Source organism: Canis lupus, chromosome 1 (genome assembly GCF_048164855.1).
Source record: "Canis lupus baileyi chromosome 1, mCanLup2.hap1, whole genome shotgun sequence".
Classification (NCBI taxonomy): Eukaryota; Metazoa; Chordata; class Mammalia; order Carnivora; family Canidae; genus Canis; species Canis lupus.
Genome location: NC_132838.1, coordinates 46,580,381 through 46,604,651, shown reverse-complemented (window position 1 = coordinate 46,604,651; position 24,271 = coordinate 46,580,381). Strand labels below are relative to the sequence as shown.

The 24,271-nt window shown below is 39.1% G+C and overlaps 1 long non-coding RNA gene across 2 annotated transcripts; it reads right to left on the bottom strand.

Annotated features, from left to right (window-relative positions):
• Positions 1 to 7,170: 7,170 nt before the first annotated feature.
• On the bottom strand, positions 7,171 to 15,951 carry LOC140616592 (uncharacterized). 2 transcript variants are annotated; one of them, XR_012017005.1, is made up of 3 exons: positions 15,872 to 15,951; positions 15,321 to 15,477; positions 7,171 to 7,647 (listed from the first exon to the last, which is right to left on the bottom strand). It is a non-coding gene; the product is annotated as an uncharacterized lncRNA (long non-coding RNA). The 2 variants fall into 2 exon arrangements; XR_012017020.1 differs by lacking the exons at positions 15,321 to 15,477; positions 15,872 to 15,951 and adding an exon at positions 9,356 to 9,684.
• Between the last annotated feature and the right edge of the window lie 8,320 nt (positions 15,952 to 24,271).

The window sequence follows — 24,271 nt, the reverse complement described above, 5'->3', positions numbered from 1 at the left end:
TTGCACTGACTAGGTCCTCTAATACAATGTTGAATACAAGTGGTAAGAACAGTCTTACCTTTTTCCTAACTTTAAGGGGAACTCATTCAGCCTTTCACCATTAAGTATGATGTTATGTGTAGAATTGTCATAAATGCTATTTTTCAGGTTGATAAAATTTCCTTCTGTTTCCAGTTTGCTGAGGGATTTTTCATTATGAGTGGATATTGAATTTTGTCAAATTCTTTTGCTGCATCTATTGAAATGAACATATATTTTTCTCTATTTAGTCTGTCAATATGAAAAATAAATTAGATTTTTCTAATGTTAACTTAATTGGATTTTTCAAATAAATCCCAGTTGGTCATGATGTATGATTTTTTATTTATTGCTAAATACAATATTCTGGAATTTGTTAAATATTTTTGTCATTATGTTTATTACAGTATTGGCTTATAGTTTTCTTTTCTTGTAATATCTTAATCTAGTTCTGATACCCAGGCAGTGCTGGCTTTGAAATGGTATGGAAGCTATTCTGGTCTCTTTTATTCTCCAGAAGAGTTTGTGTAGAATTTCATTTTTGGTCCTTTGTTTGTTTGAATTCACCCATAAAGTCATCTGGAACTGGATCTGGAGTTTTCTTTGTGGGAAGGTTTTTAATAACAAATTCAATTTCCTCAATAGATAAAAAAAATATCATTTATCGATATCTTTTTGGTAGTTTATCTCTTTTGGCAATTTGTTTTATTCAAGTTGTCAAATTTATTGGCATTAAATTGTTCATGATATTCTCTTATTCTGCTTTTGGAGCATGTATAAACTGTAGCAGTATTCTTTCTTTTATTTGATACTGATTTTTGTCTGTTTTTCTTAATCACTATTAAAGGTTTATAAATTTTATTGATCTTTCTCCATAAAATAGCTTTTCATTTTACTGGTATTTTCCCTATAATTTTTCTGTTTTCTAATATATAGCCTTCCATTCTTTTTTTTTTTTTTTTGCCTTCCATTCTTATTTTTATCATTTTCTTTCTTCTACCTACTCTGAGTTTCATTTTCCATTCTTTTCCTCATGATTTTACATATAAGCTTAAATAATTAAGTCCTATATTGTAAATTTTCTAATAGAAGATTTTAATGCAATAAGTTTTCTCTATATATACTTATAGCTGATTCCCCAGACTTTTATATATATATAATATACACATATTACATATATATGTGTATATATATATTGCTTTCATTTAGTTTAAAAATACTTTTCTAATTTTCTTTGTGAATTAAAAACAAAAACCTCCCAATATTTGGGAATTTTTCAGAAATCTTTTAAACTTTGGTTTCTATTTATTTTCATTATGATCAGATGACATTATTGAGTTTTGTTTTATAGCCCAGAATGTGGTCTATCTTGGTGAGTCTTTCACATGAAGTTGAAAAGAATGTGTTTCTTATGTTGTTGAGTGCAGTAGAAAAGAATGCATTTCTGCTGTTTTCCTCTCTTGTTCTGTATCAACTTGTAGGATGCAACTTTTCTGCTGTCTTGCTCAAGTATTTCATATTCTTATTAGCTTTTTTAGTTGTTCTATCAATTATTAAACAAATTAGATGTTGGAGAAAAGAAGATCAGAAACATTGAAGGCATGGCAAAGAAACTATTAAAAATGAACACTCAGAGAAAAAAAAAAACAAAGAAGTGGGGAAAAACATGGGGCAAAGAAGAAAATTTGTAAAAATAATGCCCCCCCCCCGCCACTTTTCCAGCAGAAGAAAACCAAAAACACACAGACCCAAAAAGTTCAGTGGATCCTAAACAGAAGAAACATAGGAAAAACACACAAAAACCCCCACATAATAATTATTTTTTGAAAATATGAGATAATGAGACAAATTTTAAAAGCAGCCAGAGGTAAAAGTTACATTCTGTAGAGAAACAAATAAAAGAATAGCAGCATATTTCTCATCAGAAACCATGCAGGCTATTAGACAATGGAAGAACATATTTGAAATGTTGGGAATAAAATGTGCCAGCCCATGATTTTATGTCCAGCAAAAGTACCTTTTACAAATGCATGCAAAATAAATACTTTAAGACCAACAACAGCTAGGAAAATTCTTCACCAAAGACATCTACTAAAAGAAAAGTTAAAAGAATTTATCCAAGCATAAAAAATTATGTGACATGTATATAAGGGCCTACAAAAAAGAATGGTTAGTACTCCAAGTTGTAAACATGTGTGCAAATGTAGAAGGCATTTCTTTCCTTGTTTTAAAATTTCTTTAAAAGATAATTGATCGTTAAAAGAAAAACCAGTAGGCTTTTATTGTAGGATTTATAATCTGGTAGATGTAAAATGTATAATAACAATGCACAATGATGGTGGATAGAAGTACATTGTAAGATTCTTAGACTACATGTGAAGGTGTGAAATATAAGTTGAAGGTAAACCCTGATAAGTTGAAGATGTTTATTATAAATCAATCCTGAGTAATTTTTAATTCAGATGTTTTACTTTTAGAATTTCAATTTCTTTCTTTTTAAAGATTTATTTATTTATTTATTTATTTATTTATTTATTTATTTATTTATGATAGACATAGAGAGAGAGAGAGGCAGAGACACAGGAGGAGGGAGAGCAGGCTCCATGCCGGGAACCTGACGTGGGACTCGATCCCGGGACTCCAGGATCGCGCCCTGGGCCAAAGGCAGGCGCCAAACCGCTGAGCCACCCAGGGATCCCTCAATTTCTTTCTATATCCTTTCATTTTTCTCTTCTGCATGTTCATGTTCTCTTTTTCATCCTTAAACATACTTTATGATTTGTGAGCAGAGTAATTGCCCTTAGAGATCTCTGCAGATTTCTTTTCAGGGAGCTTCCTTCTTCCTGGTATTAAGTTGTAGCCCCTGTAGTGAAAGAAATTCCCCACCTCTTTTTTTGTCCAGAGTTCCCACAATAAAACCCAAAATATCATCCTAAATGGAGAAACAAAATCCGTCCAGCATCACTGTACTCCACATTCTTCTGGGGCAGCTAGCTGTATAAAGCAAACATCAAACAAACAAACATAGAGAGGAGAATGAACGTCTGCTCACCCTGCTATGTGTCATGCACTTATCACCTCCACTCAGCCACACCACAGGCTCCACGAGGCTGCTCCTCTGCTAGTGCTTTGACCTGGATCTGCTTCCAGTCATAGAGCTAATGCAATCATAGGGCTCACCTTATTTTCCTTCTCACTGGGATCACGGTCCAACAACGACTGTTGCCCAACATCTGAAAACCATGGTTTCATATGTTTTTTCCAGTGGTACAGTTGTTTATGACAAGAGGGCAATTTGAATACCACATGCTATTTTATAGGAAGTGGACTTTCCCCCAAATTCTCATGTCTCCCTCCCATGTGGAGGTGTCATAGTTGCTACCCCTTTGGGCTCTCAAAGCTCTGCATTTACACTCTGCCCTTCACAGTATATTTTAACTTATCTTCATAGGCCCCTTTCTCCTTCTGGCCTTTAAATCTTGAAAGCACTGGCTGTCTCACTCGTCTTTCTGTTTTAACACTTAGCATAATATCTGCAGAGAAATGATTCTCAAAAATATTTATTCAAGCTTTCTAACGTTGTTGGGTCCTTGGAATATGTTAGGTAGCAAATACCACATGCACATCAGAAATGAGACACGTGTTTTGCCACTTCCTCTATCAGAGTCCAGGGCAGATATCATTGATCACCAGGGTTCTACTTTCACCTGAGCCAAAACATGGTTTTGAATTCCTTCCTAACACAATTTCAGATATCTTTTGCCAATAAATACGAATTCACTCTTATGCTGAAACTTGTTTGCCTTCCATGAATTAGCATTATCCTTTCTTAGAAATAGCATTTTATTTACTTAGTAAACTTTTATATGACACGTATTAGCTTCACTCCAAGCATTTTTTTTTAAGATTTTATTTATTTATTCATGAGAGACAGAGAGAGAGAGCGAGGCAGAGACACAGGCAGAGAGAGAAGCAGGCTCCATGCAGGGAACCTGATGTGGGACTCGATCCCAGGACTCCAGGATCATGCCCTGGGCCAAAGGCAGATGCTCAACCACTGAGCCACCCAGGGGTCCCAATCCAAGCATTTAAAAAATACTAACTACTTTATCTTTATTCCAATTATATGTTTTGTCAGAACTTGTATTAGCCATTTCACAGATGATGAAGTTGTGGCACAGAAGGGGTAAGCAACTTATGCAAGTTCATATACCTCATAAGTGGTGGGTAGGGCTACTTCTGCAGAGAATCTGGCTTAGCATCCTTGCCCTTCACTGTTACACTACACCTACCCTCCCCACTATGGCCCAAACTCACTAAAACATTTCTCTTTAGGAAGAAGCTAAGAAAGTAGTTAACACCTTTTCTGACAAGCTACAGGCAGGGCCAGGCAGGAACAGATGGGGCATGGAGATAAAAGTACCTTAGGCCTCTTAGAACACAAGGGAACAAAACCAATGTTCCTCTTGATTTATTCATTTAAGAAATACCTATTATCCTCTTTCCCAGGCACCGCTGGAAAGGAAAGGCAAACGTTAAGCCAAATGAAGCACAGAACAGTTACAGACTGCCAGGTGTCACCTCAGACACACAAACAATCAACTTTATGTGAGCTCAGCTTAATTCCAGAACCTGTCAGCTAGAACAGCAGATATAGTTTACATCGGATAGGATTTTCTTTCTTTTCTTTTCTTTTTTTTTGAAACTGGAATTGTGAAGGGGCTGGGGCTGGGGTGGGGAGTTGGGAAAGGCAGGAGGTGACCTCGATCTTAATTTTTTTTAACATCCATTGACTGCCATGGGTGCACCATCCCTTGTAGGTGCCTTCCCAACCTCGTGTGGCTGTTTTCTAGGGCACACAAATTGTGTTCTGGTCCCCCACAGACGAGAGTTGAGAAGCAGCAAGAGAATGAGCAGGAAAAGAGTCAAATATCTTCTGTGACAGTTTTGTTAGAAAAGGCAGAGAATTCGTGACACACAACAGGTTGAGCAGACATTCTCTTCTTCTCTTAGTTTGTTTGCTTGGTGTTTGCTTTATATAACTAGCTCCCCCAGAGGAATGTGGAATACAGTGATGCTGGAGGGATTTTGTTTCTCCATTGAGGATGCTATCTTGGATTTTATTGTAGGAGAGTGGAACTCTGGACAAAAAAAAGAGGTGGGGAATTTCTTTCACTGGAATTTTGAGAATTGGCTAGTCAGCGTGACCTTTGCCCACAAGTCACCCCTGGGTGTCCCACAGAATTCAACAGAAATGCTGAACCCTAATTCAGACCACATGCTTCATTATTAAGTTGGTAATTATCCAGGCTGATACTGTATGTGTATCGTTTGCCATTGCCCAAGGTCATTCATCCTGTGCTCTGGTGGAGGAAGAACAATAGCTCCTTCGTTCGAATACTTTGAGAAAACTCTCATTTCACAGCGATTCTCCGTCTCACTTCAAAGCCTGTTAGATACTATGTTTCTCAGCAGCCCCAGAGCAAAATATTGTCAGAACATACGTTTTTTTAATGGGTTACTATACTTCTCTTTGTTTTCCTTCAGTACAGAAAGTTGTCTGTGAGTACACATGCTTCCTGGGGCCCAGGAGACGTGGAAGTAAAGTCTCTAGTGCAAGAACTGTGGCATCCCTATTGTTTTCCCCGTGGGCGTGGGCTATGGACTACATGGTGAAGAGAGGCGAACCCCCTTCACCTCATCAAGGATCAACTACTGGCTTGGTCCGGAATGGAGCTCATGCCTCTACAACTCTGGACAATTGGTTGGATATTGAGGAAGTTATGCGTACCCAGATCTGTATTTTCCGACAACAAAAGTTAGGAGTTGAATGTATATTTATATATGTGTATAGATAGGGTTGTTGGGATGTAAGTAAAACAAAAATAGATTTTGTTATTTTTAGGGTAAAACTTAACATATGGCAAAACAAAAACAAGAAAGAGAAAATGAAGTGGAAATTAGGTCCCCCTCCAGAAACCAATCCCTACTAGCAGTTCTCTACTTCAGAGAAAATCGTGTTATTAGTTATGAGTTCTGTATAAAGGGTAATTTTTGCACATACAAGCATATATTAACTTTTATGTTAGAGTGTTTTCCATGTCCTACAAATAGATATGGACCTTGTTGGGGACAGTAGTGGTAGGGGTTCTTAGGACAACAGGTCAAGAAGTTATCCTGCTTGGAAGCAGGAGAAAACCTATTAGCTTGAATTTCATAATTTTATACTAGAGGATAGGTTGGGGAGGAGAGGCTTGTAATAATTATTTTACAATATAAATAATGGTACCTACTATGCAATAGACATCCTGAAAAGAATTTTACATACACAGGACCAACTACATAATTTGTAGGGTCCAAAGTAAAATACAAACTTCAGATTCCCCTTGCTCAAAAATTAGGAATTTAAGATAAGACAGCAAAGCATTATACCAACCAAGGGGTATGCTAACACAGGGCGTTGTGTGACCGAATGTGTTACACACCCATGAAGCTGGCCCTGTGTATTCATTTTCAAATTTACTCATGAAACTATCTCAGGATAGAAGTACCACTGCTTTCATTTTGCAGATGGAGGCTGAGGCTTAGAAATTTCAATTCTCAATCTCTTTTCCAGTGCATTTACCTGTAGGATATCATGGCTTGAAAACAGCAGCCACACGAAACAGTACGAGATCCCAAAAGAAGGAAAATATTTGACCCTGATATTGGTCATCTGGACAATGTGAATTTTATATGTTAGAGCTGCTCCAACTTCCAGCTACCAGATGTCTGTAAAAATTCATAGCAGGCTATTAAATTTAGCAGATCCTGTCTTAATTAGATTAGCTTTTGCACAGCACGATGGCAGAGTGTCTCTCTGATGGAGGGTTTATAAAGATTTCTGGTGGGAATTCTTTATGGAAGATGGAGTCTTTTATCCACAGAGACTGACAAATAGAAGGAAAAAAAAAACCCCACCTCATAATAGTATAAAAATGTGGTCATGGTGTGTCAAAGCAGAAACACGGGTCTTTGTTTCATTGATGTTTCCTTTTTATTTGGCTTAAGAACAGGAATGGTAGGGGATAAAGATGGGGGAGGGGTGTTCAAAACGACCAGCCAAGAGAAGAGAGCACAAGGGAGGTGAAAAGCTACAAGCAAATTCTTGTCGTCAAATCCTCCAATAAATCTAGCACCAAAGGAGTGCTAAGCGCTCAGTTGCCTGTCAGTACATGAGTTATTTTTTTTTTTTTTTTCAGACAGGAAACAAAACTGCACAGTTTGTCTTGAGCTGGTCTTGCGTGATTAAACTCAGCATCTATTCTCACTCCCCTTTTAAGGTCACCCAGAAACGCTCACAGGACACCCAACCAACAGGCCAGAGTCCCCTCTTTGTCTCGCCTTCTCTGTTCTGCCTGGAGCAGAGGCCCCAACCTCTGTTCCCAGCGTGGTGTGTGCAATGTTGCTTGTTTAGCGACGTGGGTACAGAAAGGGCAACCGTTTTGAGAGCTCCCCAGCTCTTCTGGGCGCCTGGCGTGTAGATCACTCCAGAAGGAAGGCGAGTGCAGGCCATTTTTTCTTGTCATATGATTCACCAGCTGAAAGGTCACGTACAAGCAAAGACCTTCATTCCCTGGGCTGTGGAGTCTGTGGAGACAGAGACGGACAGGACAAAGGAGAAGATGATAAAAATGTGTTCCCACCTCCCAACCTCCCTGCTCTGGGGCACGAGAGGAATTTGGGGTTTCCAAACCCCAAAGCACATGAAAGCAGGGCGAGAGCACTGGTGGCTGGTAGAAAGAATGGCCCATCGTTTGCTCCAGGGCAGGCTGATCAGATTCACATCATACACAGGCAGGGTTACTAGGCAACTGATTAAATAAACGTGCTGGTCCTACAAGCAAGCTCGCAATTAATTAACTTAACCATTTTCATTTCGACTGTTTTCTTCCCTTCTCCACCTCCACCTGCTTTGAGACACTGAAATGTGAGAGGCATTGGGGAGGAGGGGGCTGAGGACCCATGTTGCCTTCAGTGCGAAGTGCCCGATTCCTATTAGTTCTTCCTACACGTGGAACAGAAGACCCCGATGGGCAGGTGATTAGCCTTTTGTGCAAATAAAATATACTTGGATGGCCGAAAGGAATGCCAGTCATGTATTTATGTAAAACCTGTTATTCTTCCTAAACAGTCTAGTTAGTGGGTGGAACTAGATGAAAAACTTACACTATGGGATATCACTTCGGTAGACAGATGGTTTCCATGTAATAAGTCCCTGACGGCGCCCCATGTCCCTCCCCGTCCACACAATGTGGGTGGGAGGCAGAGCCCCTGACCAGCCCACATGGTCATACTCCTGGGGGCCAGGACACCTGAGTCTTGTCTTGAAAGATGACAGCGTGAGGAGAACAATTCAGGCAAGAGGGAGCATTTCAGGGGGAGTGACAAGGGGGGACAAAGTCCCAGTTGCACTGGTACCATTATGAATGATTTGGTTTTGAAAAGGTAGAAAAATGCAAGGTCTGGAATGGGGCTGGAGTCTCTGGCTGGGCCAGGTGATAAAGACCCAGTCCTATCCATGGAAGGAGTTTACAATTCATCCTGCAGGCAGTAGAAGCCACCGAAGGATTTCATAAGGCAAGCAACACAGGCAGACTTTCATCGCAGATAGTTTACTCCTGGTCATATAGAATTAGGATTTAAGAGGACACTAAAAGAGAGAAGATGCTGAAGAGGCCTTTGTAATACTTCAGAAGGCAGAGGAGGAAATGAAGTGGGGCTGGGGAGGAGGGAGGAGGTGGAAGAGGCAAGCATTTTGGTGCTGGGAGGTTGATTGGGAATGGGATGGGAGGGAGGGGGAGGGTCTAGGTGACAGCCAGACCTGATTTGAGAGCCCCAGTGGGTGCTGGAGGCATCAACTGAAGGCAGAAGTGCAGAAGGAGGAGCCGGACTCCGGCGGAAGGCAGAAATAAATGAATCTGACACTTGTTGAAACTCAGGTTCCTGTGTCCAGCAGGTTACTGGTTAAATTACACAATTACTTAACATTCTTTAAAAGACAGGAATTAGGCGAGAGTCCCTGGAGAACCTACATTCTAAAATAGACTCCTGTACAGGATTTTCTTTCCACGGTTATATTTAAAGCGGGACAGATAGAAGGGTGAGGTATGGAGAAGGGAGAGCCATATCCAGAGCCTTTTTCACTCAAACATATTTTAGTAAGAGCCAAAGAAAATAAAGACCTAATAGCATCGATAGAGTTATTATTAATCATAACTACTTGATTCACTCTAATCTCTCCTTCTAATTATGGGATGGAGTTGTCATATTCAAATGTGAAACAGGCTGGAATTACCCACGGCAAGTAGATGAGCCCCTGGCATATGAATCATCCTGAAAGATCTAACGTCCCCTGTGCCCTGGATCAAACACAGCCGTCAGCGTCTCTGGCGAGGGTGAGATCAGCTCTAATGGTAACAAGGGGATGGAATGAGAAGCTCCTGGCTGCCTTGCAGGAGCACTGAATAGAGAACTATGTCTCTAAGTCCTGGGAACCAAGATTCTGTATCCTTTTGTAACAATTGGAAGATTTATGGTCTTGCTTTCACATTTGCCTCCAACTGGCCATATCTCTGTGTAGCCAGTTTTTAGCGTTTTTCAGTGAAATGTGAATGACCGTTCTGGATGCACAGGTGGCGATTCAAAGAAGGGGGTGGTAAATGCCATCATGCACAAGTGCAGGGGGTTCTAAGGAAGATGCTTTGACAGGGAGAAGTAACTGAAGACATGTGCCCATTGTACCCCAAGTTTTATACGCATTCCCTAATTTAAAAAAAAAATCTTCAAATCTACATTTTATATCACACGTCTTTCTTTTTAATTCATAGACTATTTCATAAGCTATAGTGATTTTATCTGTGGAAGTGGCTATACATGGTCCAATGCTGGTGAAATAGTTCACTAAAAATTTTGAACATGTGTTTTCTATCATTTGCTGAGCTTGCTGCTTGTGACCTTGCTTCTCAGACGCTGCCTTTCCCAAAAGAATTATTTTTTTTTTCCTGATTGCTTCTCTTCAAGCACAAGCGCTTGCTGAAATGGCTCCAAGGGAACCCTTATTCTAAGCGACACTGTCCACTTAAAATGTGAGCAGTTTTATTCGGTGCTGCGATGCTCCATCCCTCACCATTGTGACCATTTAGTTCAGTTGGCCCAGTCTCGGGCTATTCAAAAACCTTCCCCTATCCTTATAGAGATATGGATTAGGGAATTACAATCATAGTTGCCATGGGCATGAAGCTATAGGCAAGCCAAACACCACTGGAAATGTAGCAAGCTGAAAAAAAAAGTTATTACTTGCTTTTAAACTTTATATTAAAAATGTCATACTTAAATTTATGTATTTGTTTTTTAAAGATTTATCATTTATTTATTTATTTATTTATTTATTTATTTATTTGAGAGAGAGAAACTCCAGCAGACTCCTCTCTGAGCCAGGAGTGTGACGCAGAGTTCCATCCGCAAAACCCTGAGATCATGATATGAGCTGAAACCAAGAGTTGGACACCGAACCAACTGCATCACCCAGGGACTCCTATCATACTTAAATTTATTTTAACACAATTTGATGTTGTTCTTCCCTGCCATTTTGCTTTTGAGATTTGTCTGCCACTAATATATGTCGTGCTGTTTTATTGATTTTAGTGACTGTATAGTATTCCATCAAATAAATCCATCACAATTTATTAATCTTATTATCAATGAACATTTAGGTTGCTTTAAGTTTTTCACAGATACAAACAATATTGATAGTTTTAAGACTTGCCTTAAAATCTGTTGCCTAATTTTGATATGGGTGCTTTATTTGATTAATATTTTCCTTTCCCCCTCCTAAACTTTCTATGTTTCAGTTGAGACTTCTATAAATAGAACATACCTGGAGTTTCTTTTCTTATTTTTGTTTTTTTACGATAATCTGATCCAGTCTTTAACTGGAAAATTTATTCCATTTACATTCATTGTGAACTTTTGGCTTTATTTCTATTGACTTTCTCTTTTTACTCTTCATTTTCCCTCCTTTTCTATCTTCCTTTGATGTGTTCACATTTCTCTACAGTATTAACATACATAAATTGAGCTAACAAAATCTAAAATCAATTATGAATACCTCGAGCTTCCTCTTGAGTGATGTGGAACTTAAGCATTTTATTTTGGATAAAACTTTTCCCAACTTACATGTTATTATAGTGGTTCATTTCTACCTTATTTTACTACTTAAAATTAGATGGCATTATTGTTATCCTTTTAAATAGCCAACTCTTGTTGAAATGTGAATTATGAAATCTCCTTATTTACAATTCCTTTTCTCCCCCCTGAGACAATTTTCCTTTTTCTTGAAACACATCTACTAGAGATTCCTTCAGTGAGGGTACTAATGGTAAATCAATTATGTTTTCTATTCTAAGCATTCCATTATTTTTTTTTTTTTGCTATGCTGCCATTTTAAATAATTATAGATTATCAGGAAGTTACAAAGATAGTACAGGGAGGTTTCATGCATCCTCTTCACCCAGCTTCCCCCATTGGGAACATCTTGCATATTGATAATATAGTATGGATACCAGGGAATTAGCCATTAATACAATACACAAAATTTATTGGATTTCTCCATGTCACATGCACTCATTTCTTTCTCTCTTTCAATTTTTATCATGTATATAGCTTCATGTAATGACACCACAGTCAAGATACTTACTATACCATTACCACAGATTCCCTCATGCTGCCCTGCTTCTGTCCCTCAGCCTACAGGTGTTGATTCCAAGAGTACTCCCTAGGAAAGCATCCTACATGCTAAGCTCTCATAGTCTGAACTCCAAAAGGAAAAACCTGTGTCAATGCGCAAGCCCTCTTCCATTGATCATGCCATCCATTTAGGGTCTTTGGTTCATGTATGTGTCTCTGGTTACATTCCCTACGTCATATAGCCACAAGCCCTCATCTTCTGTCCTTGCTTAGGCAATAAAACTCACATTGAGGCCAACCACCACTCATTTTCCATTTCTTACTTCTTATTTGCCCCTGAGAATTTTTCTTATTATCTCATAAGTTCAACTTTGCATTAAAGGAATGCTTTCTATGTTGAATTCATTATTTCTAGGTGTCTTTGTAGCAACAGAGTTTTTTTTAAAGTTGTACAGATCACTGCAATGTTGAAACAAATTGACACAAGGGTTTAGATGGGACTGATCAGTATTTTGTTATTGTTGTCATGAATGATTATTATTGCTATTTCTGTGAAAATAACAATTTTCTGATTCTCCTTTCCCCTATTTCATGGATGTTTTAAGTTCTTGCCTCTATCTTGGCCACTTGTGATGATTTTTGGATGCACTGGCCCCTCAGTCAGCAAAGCTCTTTCAGTCTCAGGAAGAGCGCTATTTGGATTGTTCTATCTTCCTCAGGACCCTAGGGGTGCAGTATTTGCTCTTTCAGCCCAGTTAGACTCTGGGTAGTCAACCTACTTCACCATTTCCAAAACAGAGGAAACACAGGTTAATAATCTTCTAAGGGTGTAACCCGGAGATAGAAGACAAAACCGTAAAAATCAGTATTATTGAGGTACAATTAGTATATAATAAAACACACCCATTTTAATCATACTTAATGTGCCTTGACAAACTTATACATGCACCTAACCACCAAACACATCAAGATATAGGACATTTTCACCATTCTGAAAAAGTTTGTTCTGGTCCGTGCTTCCAAACTCCTGGCCACAAGTAAATGCTGATACGTTTCCTGTCAGTATAGATTACATTTATTTTTCCTACCCATTCTGCAAGTGAAATCATACCAAATGTATACTTTCGAGTCAGGCTTCTTTCACTCAGCATAATGTTCTGAGCTCATCCCGTGTTGTGTATATCAGTGGCTTATTTCTTTTTGTTTACTGAGTAGTTTTTGATTGCATGGATGAACCACAATTTGTTTATCCATTTACCATTTGATGGACATTTGGGTTGTTTCCAATTTGAGGTATTGTGAATAAAGCTGCTATAAACACTTAAAGGCACATAACTGTAGATTTCCCTATAAACTCTCCTTTTCTCTGTTCCAAAAGATTTGGGATTCCAAGGCCCTTAACCTCTCAGGTCTCATAAGACATTTCTGAAATAAAATACATTGGACATTAGGATATCACTAATTTCTCATTTCCTTTAAATGTATATCTTTCTGGAAAACAAAACCAAAACAAAAACATGAGTTCTTGAGACCAAAATGTTATTTTTATTATCACAAAATATTATTTTTATTATAACTATTATTATTTTATAGCTAATTCTGTCATTTCTCAACATACTTGATGATGCATGTATATATGGGATTGGTGCCAACTATTTTTAAAATGATTTTTCTTCCTATTTCTCACTGATTTTAGTCTTTCTAACATAAATATAATGAAATATTTATTATTCTTGCATGGCCTGTCCTTTTGGCTATGCTCATGACTCTTCTTAACTGTGCTTAGATGGGGGCTAGACCTTCCCATCTTCAAGGTTCCTGTTGGGAGATAAATGAAGAAGGCCAGGTTGAGTGGGAAACACAGAGCAGTATGAAGAGAAAAAAAAGGAGGAAGGTAAGAGAACTGTAGACTGAGAAAAATAAATTAGAGGATGGAAAACTTTCTTCCTTATTGAGAGCAATAGGCATTGGAAAAATATTATTCAAGAGACATGCACAAGTGTAAAAAAAGCAAAACACAAATTCTAATGAGCTATTTTCTTTTCATATTAAAAAATACTACTTGAAACTTATACCAGCACATATACACTTATGAAATATAATTTAGCTATGGGTTGCAATTGTTAAGTTGAAAGGAGAATGTGAAAGGATCTCTGTGTTTATACTTTTTGGTCTCCCATTTCTTCTCCCTGCTCTGTCATGTGGCTGGATGGGTTCTGGCCACCAGTGTCTGTATAGAACTTAGCATACCATTAAATAGCCAGGGTAGTGATTCAATGATGAGGCATGGCTTGATACTCACATGCTCACTCATAGAAAGGGTGATATATGTCTGGGTAGCTCAGAAAGGTAGCAGAAGACATGTGCAGTGACCCCCCAATCCCAACCGCTTGTTAAATTCCCCTCTTCCTTGTTATGTCTGCACCATTAACAACCTTGATCACACTCCTCAAAAATTTCTTTCTCCTTGATTTTCAAATTATTTCCTTACCCTCTGTGGTTGGCTGAGAAATGGCCCTAGAAAGTTACCTATTTTCTAATTCCTGGAACATGTGGATGTAATCTTATATGACAAAAACATATACATATGTGTGTGAATACATTGTATGTATGTATATATATATGTGTGTATATATATATACTTATATACATATAGTAAAAACAAACAAAAAAAGAATTTTTGCAGTTGTGACTAAGTTAAAATCTTGAGATAGATTGTCCTGGATTATCCATGTGAGGCCTAAAATACAATCACAAGCATCCTTATAGGAGAGGCAAAGGAAGATTGCACACGGACACACAGAGGAGATGGTGCTGTGAAGACAAAGCAAAGAGATATTTGAAAGTATTGGTTTTGAGATTGGTATGATGCACCCACAAACCAATGAGTGCCAGTAGCCACCAGAGGCTGAAAGGGACAAGGAAGGAATTTCTAGAGCCCCCAGAAGGAATGTAGCCCTGCTGACAACCTTGATTTCAGTCTCATGATACTGATCTGGGGCTTCCGAGCTGCACAACTGAGAAAATACATTTCCCTTGGTGTAAGCCATCCAGTTTGTGGTAATTTGTTACAGTGGCCACAGGAAGCTAAAACACTCTCTTTGACAGTTTCTTCTCTGCCTTTCCCCCTTCTCTCCATCCCCACACATCCTTTTAGCATATCCAAATAACATAGAGAATTTAAACTTCTGATCTTCTGAATTCTTTTCTTGGAGTGTTTGTATCTCTTTCTGTGAATCCTGTGAGTTTGTAAATCGGTATTTCTGGTCTCAGCTTTGCAATTGCCACTTAGCCAGCAGGAGGATTTTCCACATTCTAAACTCTCTGCTCACAGTTTCCATTGAGTTAATAGGATGTGAGGGGTCTTAATACATGTTGCACAGAAGATTTCTGTGGTTAAATTACCTTGAGAATTGCTGGCTTAAACAAAGTGAAAGAATGCTAGCCGTTTACCAGGAGGCTTCTCCTCTAACATGTTATGAGATACTCCTTGGGAAATGCCTGCTGAAGTGGTGATTTAATTGTAGATTAAACCCAATTCCTAGTCTAGAAGCTTCTGTACCCACAGGCTTTACCTGGAGAAGGCTTGCACTTCTACTACTCGAGCAGCTCCCCTTCAATCCGTGCTTCCAGCAAGCACTGCTGGCCCATGATGGCCGCCAGCCGAGTACAGTCTTCATTCCTCTTCATGCCAGACTCTGCACTTCACTTAGAGTCTGGCTCGTGAAGCTGCTGTGGGTAGAAAGACAAACAAGATTTTCTTTTTCTTTTTTCCCTTTGTAGTATACAGGGTACAATGGAGTCCAGAGTAAGAACACAGGGAGTTCAAATTCAAAAATAATAATGGCAATCTCATATAATTTAGTCTCCAGAGAAATAGAGATAAGCTACTGTGCCTTTAAAACCCAAACAAACACAATTCTTAAAAATGTGGTTAGCCAAGTAACCCCAGGAAAGGTAATGAAAGATAGATTTGGGGAGAAATTGGGAACTGGAACCCAAGTCCATGTAGGGCGGCCATCTGCCTCTCCCCAGACTTTCTCAGCCTCCCAGCATTGGCCAATGGCCCCCAGCAACTGTGAGGCTTTCCAGGGGACTCGTAGCATCTTCCCCTGAGCAAATTTACCATGTTCAAGCCCAGCTGCCTGCTGGCTGTGTCTGTTCTCCATGTGTCCATGCTCTCTGGTATTCTTGGCTATTCCAGACCTCACCACAATGAGGTCTAACCTGGGGTCCTCACATCCCTCAGCATTTTGAAATAATAATTGGACTTCTGGGCTATTTTCAATATTTCAAAAATCAGTGGTTCTCTGCCGTGAGGCTGTGATTATTAACGATGAAGTCACCATTTTTGGGGGGAGGGGGTCATTTTAAATCAGTTGTACTGATAATATGTTAGTCTGTGATGATTAAAACCTCCAATTGACAATTCTGCATGTCATCAGTGAACACAAATGATGAAGCAAATTAATCAGCAAGCAATAAATGTTGTGTGGTTAGTAGACAAAAATTTGTAAAAATATGCATCCTACTGAGAAAAGTAATAAAGGTAGCCCTCAGTGGGGAAGGAAATGGGGCATTCCACTGCAAATCTTTCCCAGACGGTCTTCACACAAATTCTTAACCTGATTACTCACTTTCTATTTTGCTTATTTTTTTCTACCTTTCCTGAAGATTATTCTGCATCTATTTCCTGCCTCCCTCCCCTTCTTTACCATATGATATATACCCAGAAAGTGATTTACACCATGGTTCTGCAGTCCTTAGAAATGATTACATAAAGAGAGTGGTTCTTAATCCACAGAAGTGAATCAGTTTACACAGGCAGAACGTGGGAAACCACGTGCCTTAGCTCACTCCTACGGCCCCCAACCACCAACTGTGAGCCTCCCTTGCTGATAGTGCCAGGGGCCGAGACCTTGTCTTTTATTTTATTTATTTTTATTTATTTCAGGTCCCCTAGGAGTCCCTGGTACCATTCTGAACACATGGTATTGAAGAATTTCTTGCATGGATTTAAAGTTATCTGTATAAAACTTAGTAGACCATTAGAAAAAGCTGGGCAGTTAATAAACGAAGATGGGGCTTGATGCCCACCCACTCATGAAAAGCTTGACATTTGTGTAGGTGGGTTGAAAAGGCAGCAGAAGACAAACACCCTTGTTTTGGTATAAATTTGGTTGACTATCCCTCAGACTGCTCAACAGTTTACCCAAGCCCTCAGAGTGGCCTGATGGGTCAGGAGGAAGGAGTGATGAGGTGGGAGTCCCCTGCAGTCCATCATAGGGCCTCTATGTGGTAAGCTGGTAGTATTTCCAACATGCTTGCAGGTTTGAGGGAGGTGAACTGCAAGCTCAGCTTACAACTGCACTAACATGAGCACACAGTTTGATGTGACCAGACATTTCATTGATTTTCCATGTCACACAAATAACATAATATGTTAATGATGAGTGAAATGGAAGAAAAATTTTGCCTGTGATTTGCCATTGCAAGAAATGGCCATTTCCACCTCTTCGTGTTCTGTGTTCTCTTACCAAATGAGCACATTTTTATGTGGTTATAACTGTAATGTAGACATAGTTCCATATTCTGTTTTACATTTAACATTTTATCACAACCATTTTTCTGTGTCATTGCTGTAGCTCATGGCTTTGCAGCCTGGAGCATCTGTCGCAACTAGCTTTGTTGCATCCCTGGAGAAGGGTCAGATGAGGCTGGCTGAGGTCTGGTCTGGGGCGAGGCGGGGCTTCCCTGCTACCCTCAGGCTGGGTGCTTGGTGGGGGCTTATTTTACCATGAAACCTGAGAGTTCACAGAAGAGGGTCCTTGAGATTGCATGGAAATACCAATTTTTCCATTTTCTTTCCAAAATAGGCCCTAGAGGGAGGGGGTGGCTCATGGGGATTTTAGTCCATGGGTTTGGAGAGGAAGTGAACAAAAGCGAAGTCAGAGTGGGGAATTATTCTGTTAATCATCAGACATGGGCCTCCAGAGCACAGTAGCCTCATCAGAGGGCCAAGAGGAATGTCTGTATGGCTGAACATTCTGTGCAGCTGGGCACAGGAGTACAAATTTAGACCCAAGCTAAATTTGGTCAACAGAGAAGCCAAGAGGACCTGGTGGGTGCTCAGGATGGATAGAGTTGGTAGAAGCTTGGGAATCACTCTAGTATTTGCTTATTTATCTTTATTTTAGCTTACACTGCATAGGCCATTTGGGTTATTTATTTTGGATTCTTACTCTGCCTCCTTCCATAAAAAGATTTGAGATGTCTTGCCCAAGACCCCACAGATTCAGTAAATCTAGCTTGTATATTAGCATTTGTGTCCCTTTTATTTAGACCTGCATAGTATGGAGTACATAGGAGGAAGAAGAAGAACCAGAGAAAGACAAACAAAGCTTAAGGATGGTTGTAAAATACACAGAAGTAAACAGGTGAGCTTGGCCATTATTTCTTAGACAGGGCACACCAGGAATAAAAAATACACAGCCTACTATTCCTTGGAGGAAATGATGCATGAAATAAATGTTATTAGAGGCCCAGGGGGATGCTTTTCCTTATTTGTTAATGTACCTCATGCTGAAAATATGCCAAAGGCTGTCAGCACTGGGCTGCAGAATTATAAGAAGCCTTTCCTCCTGAATCTTCTGGTGAGTGGAAGGCATACTCTCCTCCACCTCACAGAGCTTACAGCACAAGGAAAGTTTGTATTCCCTTTGCTTTCCACATCATTTTATTCCTCTCCTTCCTGGCCAACATTGGACAATGGAATGACTTTCCAGGATGAGTATGACATCTCCTCCTGCAACCTTGAATACTTCCTGTTCACCCCTAGAGCATTTTCCTTGCCCTGACTGAGGGAGCATAATTCTCTTGCTCTCTCAGTTGGCGTTATGTTGTAGGAAAAAAATGATCGCAGCTGAGGCCAGCAAAGTAACAAGGAGTGAATTTGAAAATTCCCGATCTTGCCTCACGACAGTGTTGGAGCATTTGTACAATGCGTCGTTGTCAGGGATGGGAAATAATCCCACCCAAACACATTGAAAAGATCTGGAGGGTGTCTCCTCAGTCTTATTAGTCTAGCAGAGAAAGAAGAGAGGGGGAAGAGTGAGAAGTGCCAAACACCTAGAATTTGTTCTCATAGCTGACAGGTTGCATCTCACTGTTATTCCACCTCTGTCTGATAACACTTTGTATTTAATACTGTCTAATTGTGCTTGCACTCCCTCTCTTCTTTTCATCTTTCAGCATTTGTGCCCAAATATGGCTTCATTTCGACCCTTCTTTTCTGCTTAACTTGAGATGCTCGATCCTGTGGGTTGAGCAGAGAAGGCAGTTTGCCAAGTCTAGGACAGCACTTGTGTCTAGGGGAGTCAATGAGCACCTTTCTGGTTATGTGTGTGTGTGTGTGTGTGTGTGTGTGTGTGTGTGTATGTGTATGTGTACATGTATGTGTGTGTGTGTGTGTGTGTGAGAGAGAGAGAGAGAGAGAGAGAGATTGAGCAAGGGAAAGAGAGAGAGAGAGAGAGATCTTCTAAGAAACACTTTGGAGATTGCTTCTTCCAGAATGGAAGTTCTGATTCCATCATGTAGACATGTTAATATTCTAGTAAACTTAAGAGTTCAAGGGTCATAATTTTGATTTATGCATTCACTCAGTCAGGCATCCATTAATTCTACAAACACTTGCTATCATAGCTGTTCCATGTACAAGGTGCTTGATTATCAGCTCTTTCTTCCTGGATTTGCTGTTTCTGCCCAAGACTTAATACAGTGCTCTACTCATAATAGATAATCGAGTGATGGCTGGTTGTTCTTAAATCATGCAGTTCTTTCTTTTGTGGCCCATGAAATACATATCTGTTGTGTTTTCATGACCCAAAGCAGGATTCTCATGAAGAAAGTGCCTCAGCTCACTATAGTATGGCAGCTCTAATTATGTATGTATAAACACTAATTTTGAGGTTGACCAACTTGGATTTGAATTCTGAATCTGCCACATTTTTGAGTGTGATCCTTGGATAAATTCCTTGGCACCTGTGAGTCTCAGTGTTTGCATCCATATTGGCTCAATTCTATTGTTGTTTTTAATACCACAATATCTGGTAATTTCTTTACCTCCTCCTTTGTTTCTGATCACCAACCATTTGGCCACAATTTTTTTTTTTTTTTTTTTTTTGCCATTTGTAGAGTTAGGTATTTCTTATCCTTAGCTTTTGACTGGCATAGCACCAGACAGGTACTCAGAAAAACTTATTCATGCATAAAAGTTTGAATTTAATTTTCTGGGAGTTGGATAAATCAGGGATTTCTCATCAGCTCCTCATACTTTTGAGTGTTTTCAATGGCTGCGAATGGAACAAGTGGAAGGTCTGTTGGAGAAAGAGCAAGAGATTGGTTTTGTGAGGATGGGCTATTAAGAGAAAATATTAAGAAGTTTCTTTTTTAATGTAATATGAAATTGCTGACCATTTTTTTGCAGTTATAATTCTATTCCCTTTAGCTATTTGTTTAAGGATTTATTTTTTAAGATTTTATTTATTTATTTATTCATGAGAGATGTAGAGAGAGAGACAGAGACATAGGCAGAGGGAGAAGCAGGCTCCCTGTGGTACAACAGCAGAATTGGGTACTTAAAGCAGACCAATATGACCTACAAGCTGAAGGTATTTACTGTCTGGCTTTTTATAAAAACAGTCTATCAACTCTTGGAATATAATGCAGTCTCCTATTGGTGGATATTTAGGTTGTTTCCAATATGGGACTCATATGAATAGTGTGTCCTTGAACATTTGTAAATTGCTCACTGTCCTTGTGTGTAAAGATCTCTCTCTACATTATCTGCTTAAGAGTGGATTCAAAGGGGTTGAAGGGTATGAGCATTTTTAGGTTTATTTGATTTTGCAGACTTGTATTCCAATCCTCTGTTAGCTCTTTTCAAAATGTTATGGGCATTATATTCTAATTGCCTTTTTTTTCTTTCTAATTTATTTGACGGGGCCGGGGGGTAGGGGGTGGGGGAGAAGACATTCCCAGCTGAGCAGGGAGCCCAATGTGGGGCTTGATCCCAGGATCCCGGAATCATGACCTGAGCTGAAGGCAGATCTTTAACTGACTAAGCTACTGAGGCACCCAATCTTCTTTCTGTCTACATGGCAATATAACAAGGCATAAATTCTTGGGTCTCCCTATAAATTTATATACCTTGTTCTGAATGCTGCAGTAATTCAGAGACTCTGAAGTTGAAGCTAATTTTTATTTTTGTTTTTTTAATCCCTCATGTGTGTTTGATTATTTTGTTTGCTTGTTTAGCTTACATATACTAAAGGATGGCAAAAGAATCTTTTTTTTTTAAGCCTAAGAATTCAATTGGCTTTGTATCAACTGCTGCTAGATCATGGTTTCCTATTCAATATAAGTAATATTATAAGGCATGGGATAATAATATTTTCCTCCAATTTTCTACTGCTTGTGACAGAAGCCTGAGGTATCAGCCATATCCTGGGTCACAGTATCAGGTTGAATTGTGTTCCCCCCAAATTCATGTCCTTTCTGTAACCTTAGAATGTGACTCTATTAGGAAATAGAGTCATTTCCAATGTAATTAGTTAAGTTAAGGTCATATTGTTGTATGGTGGGCACTTAGTCCACTATGACTGGTGTCCTTATAAAAAGAAGAGAAGAGACACAGAACCCAAAATACATAGAGGAAAACATCATGTGAATATGGAAGCAAAGATTAGATGATACCCCACAAGCCAAGGATTGTGATACAAGTCAAGGATATATTACAAACTCCAAGGATTACCAACAACTATTAGAAGCTAAGAGAGATGCATGGAATGGGTCCTTCTCTAGCACCTTCAGAAAGAACCAATCCTTCTGACATGTTGATCCTGGACTTCAAGCCTCCTGAACTGTGAGATAAGGAATTTCTTGTGTTTAAGCTACTCAGTGTGTGGTACTTTTTTGGGGCAGCCTGAGCAGATGGATACAGTCATGTTACTCCAATTTCAGGGATTGTGATATCACAATCATTTCAAGTCCATGCAAATGCTGACTTCCTTATGGTTCTTCTGTACTCCATCTATAGCCCATTGGGCCCGGATCCTACATATGTGGCCATTTGCCAGGACTTCCACCCTTGGCAGCCCCTGGACAACTGCTTTTGCAGGCTACCTGGGGAAAATCTTTTTAGATCCACAGGAGCAGTCATCCTTTCTTGATGTCCTCCCTCACCCTAGTGCAATTTTCATTGCACTTGGTGGGTATCTTTTTAAATATATATTTTGACTTAGGTTCTAGGTGATTCTACTTGCATGGAAAACATAGCATTTCTTTTGTGTCCCACCCCCTGCCCTTGTTTTTGTTTTATATAATGGAAAAGAAAGAGGCAGAATTATCTTTATTTTGTCATCTCATAACTGCCTCCCCATGAGAGATTTTTCAGTGCAAAGTTGCTTCTGGAAAATTTTTCAACAAGATCAAGAAGATGGGCATTTTAGGATGACTATGCCATTTTGTGGCTTTTTATTCTCTTTATAATGCTTGGATTAGATTTACAGAGCAATAGCTGAGGTTGTATTCCCAGAATACATATCATCTGACTGATTGGGCATGAAGAGACAAATCAGAAATGTACCCGCAGCAAAGGACACCATCCTGGAATCATGTCCTTGCTATTGGGTAGTCTAAGTCCACAAAAATCTGTAGGTGATTACATAGACCCTACAAATGTGCTGCAAAGTGATAAGTTTTCTCTCTGTTTTCTAGAAACAAAACACAACTCAATTCTATTAATTGAAAAGTCAGAGGGTCAAAAACTCAATTTTAAAGGAGTTAAACAATATTTGGTTGGTAGCAAAGCAGAATACTTGAACATTGTCCTTTGTGACAAGTCCTGTGAGTCCCCAAAATTGTGTGAACAGAGAAAGGATGAAATGACAGTTACAGGGCAAGGTTTGCATTGGGCACCTTTTAACCCTTTTCCCCTATGTCAATGAGTAGCTATTAATATATGAGTCTTTTACTATTACTAATTGAGCAGCTTTGAGTGAATCGACCCATTTTGAAGGTGCAATTTAGGAGATAATATTTCAGAGTAGCTATACTTACGGTGAGTCATGAATCATTCAAGGTATAGCTAAGGTGTAGCGATTATTTCCAACTATTCACTAGTTCTTGGAGTCACTGTATAGTATGTTGAACTTACTATGTGTTAACATCTTTCCCCAAAACAGCATGTTCAGGCTTTTTTTTTTTTTTTTCTTTCTGTTATTACTTGCTCATCCTTGTGAATTCTGAATTCTGCTGTGTCTTATTTAAACTGGCCTGGCTAAAACTGATCTTGGTGTTTAGAATCAAGGGGCACTGTGCTTTTACTACCCATAATGGCATCCATCTAACATTTCATATTCACTTTGAGGGATTTGGGGAAGATTATTGGAAGCGATATCCAGTATAGTGTCACTTTTCCTTATCTAAGCTGAATTTCTTTCCTTGGCCATCTCTGTGACTTATTTCTGCCTTCCTCACAATTTCTCCTAGTCTTGACAGACTGTGTAATTATTTTTTATCAGCACATTTTACACTTCCATGTTGTTAATAAATATATGGGAGAAAATTAGCACCAGAGGATTAACTGTAATCAGATTCTTAAGGCAGTAACTATTAACTTTGTCTGAGACTGAGGAATGACCATTGATTTCTGTCCTTTAGATTTTCTCTCTTTAAGCAGATCTAAAAATCCATAATGGGATTTTATATTTTGCCCTAAGTATTTACCAAGTTTCCCCCAACGCGTCACTAAAAGTTTTGGAAGCCCAAATGTATTTTGTTGATTCATTCCCTCCCCCACCTCTTATCTACTTCAGTTAAAAGATGCCTTTAGGAAATTCTCTGACCTAAACAGTCACAATCTCCTTACTACAGAAATAAGTCTGTCTTTATTATAGGGAACCAATTTTTTGCAGGTACATTATAGCATCATAGTTATTAGCACTACATTCCTAGCCTATCCCCGGTTGCTGAAGAAGCTGAGGCAGAGGGAGGGAAGGCCTACCTTGTATTAGGCTTGCAAGGAGGTGGCTGATGTATTCCTACACCCTAAGCTAAGGAAGCAGAAGAGTGGATTAATAGACATCACACTTTCCCCAAAGATACTTAGAGATAAACTCAGCCTAGGGCATTTAGAAAGTTGGATTTACTATACCTTAAAAAAGGTTTTCTGAAAAAATCATGTCTGTATAATTTTAAATTATGCAGCCTCATGTCTGTATTTCTTTAATCTTTGTCACTTTTCATCTAAAGACATCCCAAACATGGGGCTCTGGGCTTAGAGAAGGAAGTGTTTAGGCTGGAAACAATCTTGGCATGGCTTTATAACTAGTAATATCTCTTTCTAGGCACCCAAATGAATTTGAACTGGAGCCAAAAGACATTTCCAGTGCAAGATCAACACAGGGACAGATACAAATGTGTCGCTTGCTGATCTTGGTAAACAGCAGAGATGGGAAAATTGCTT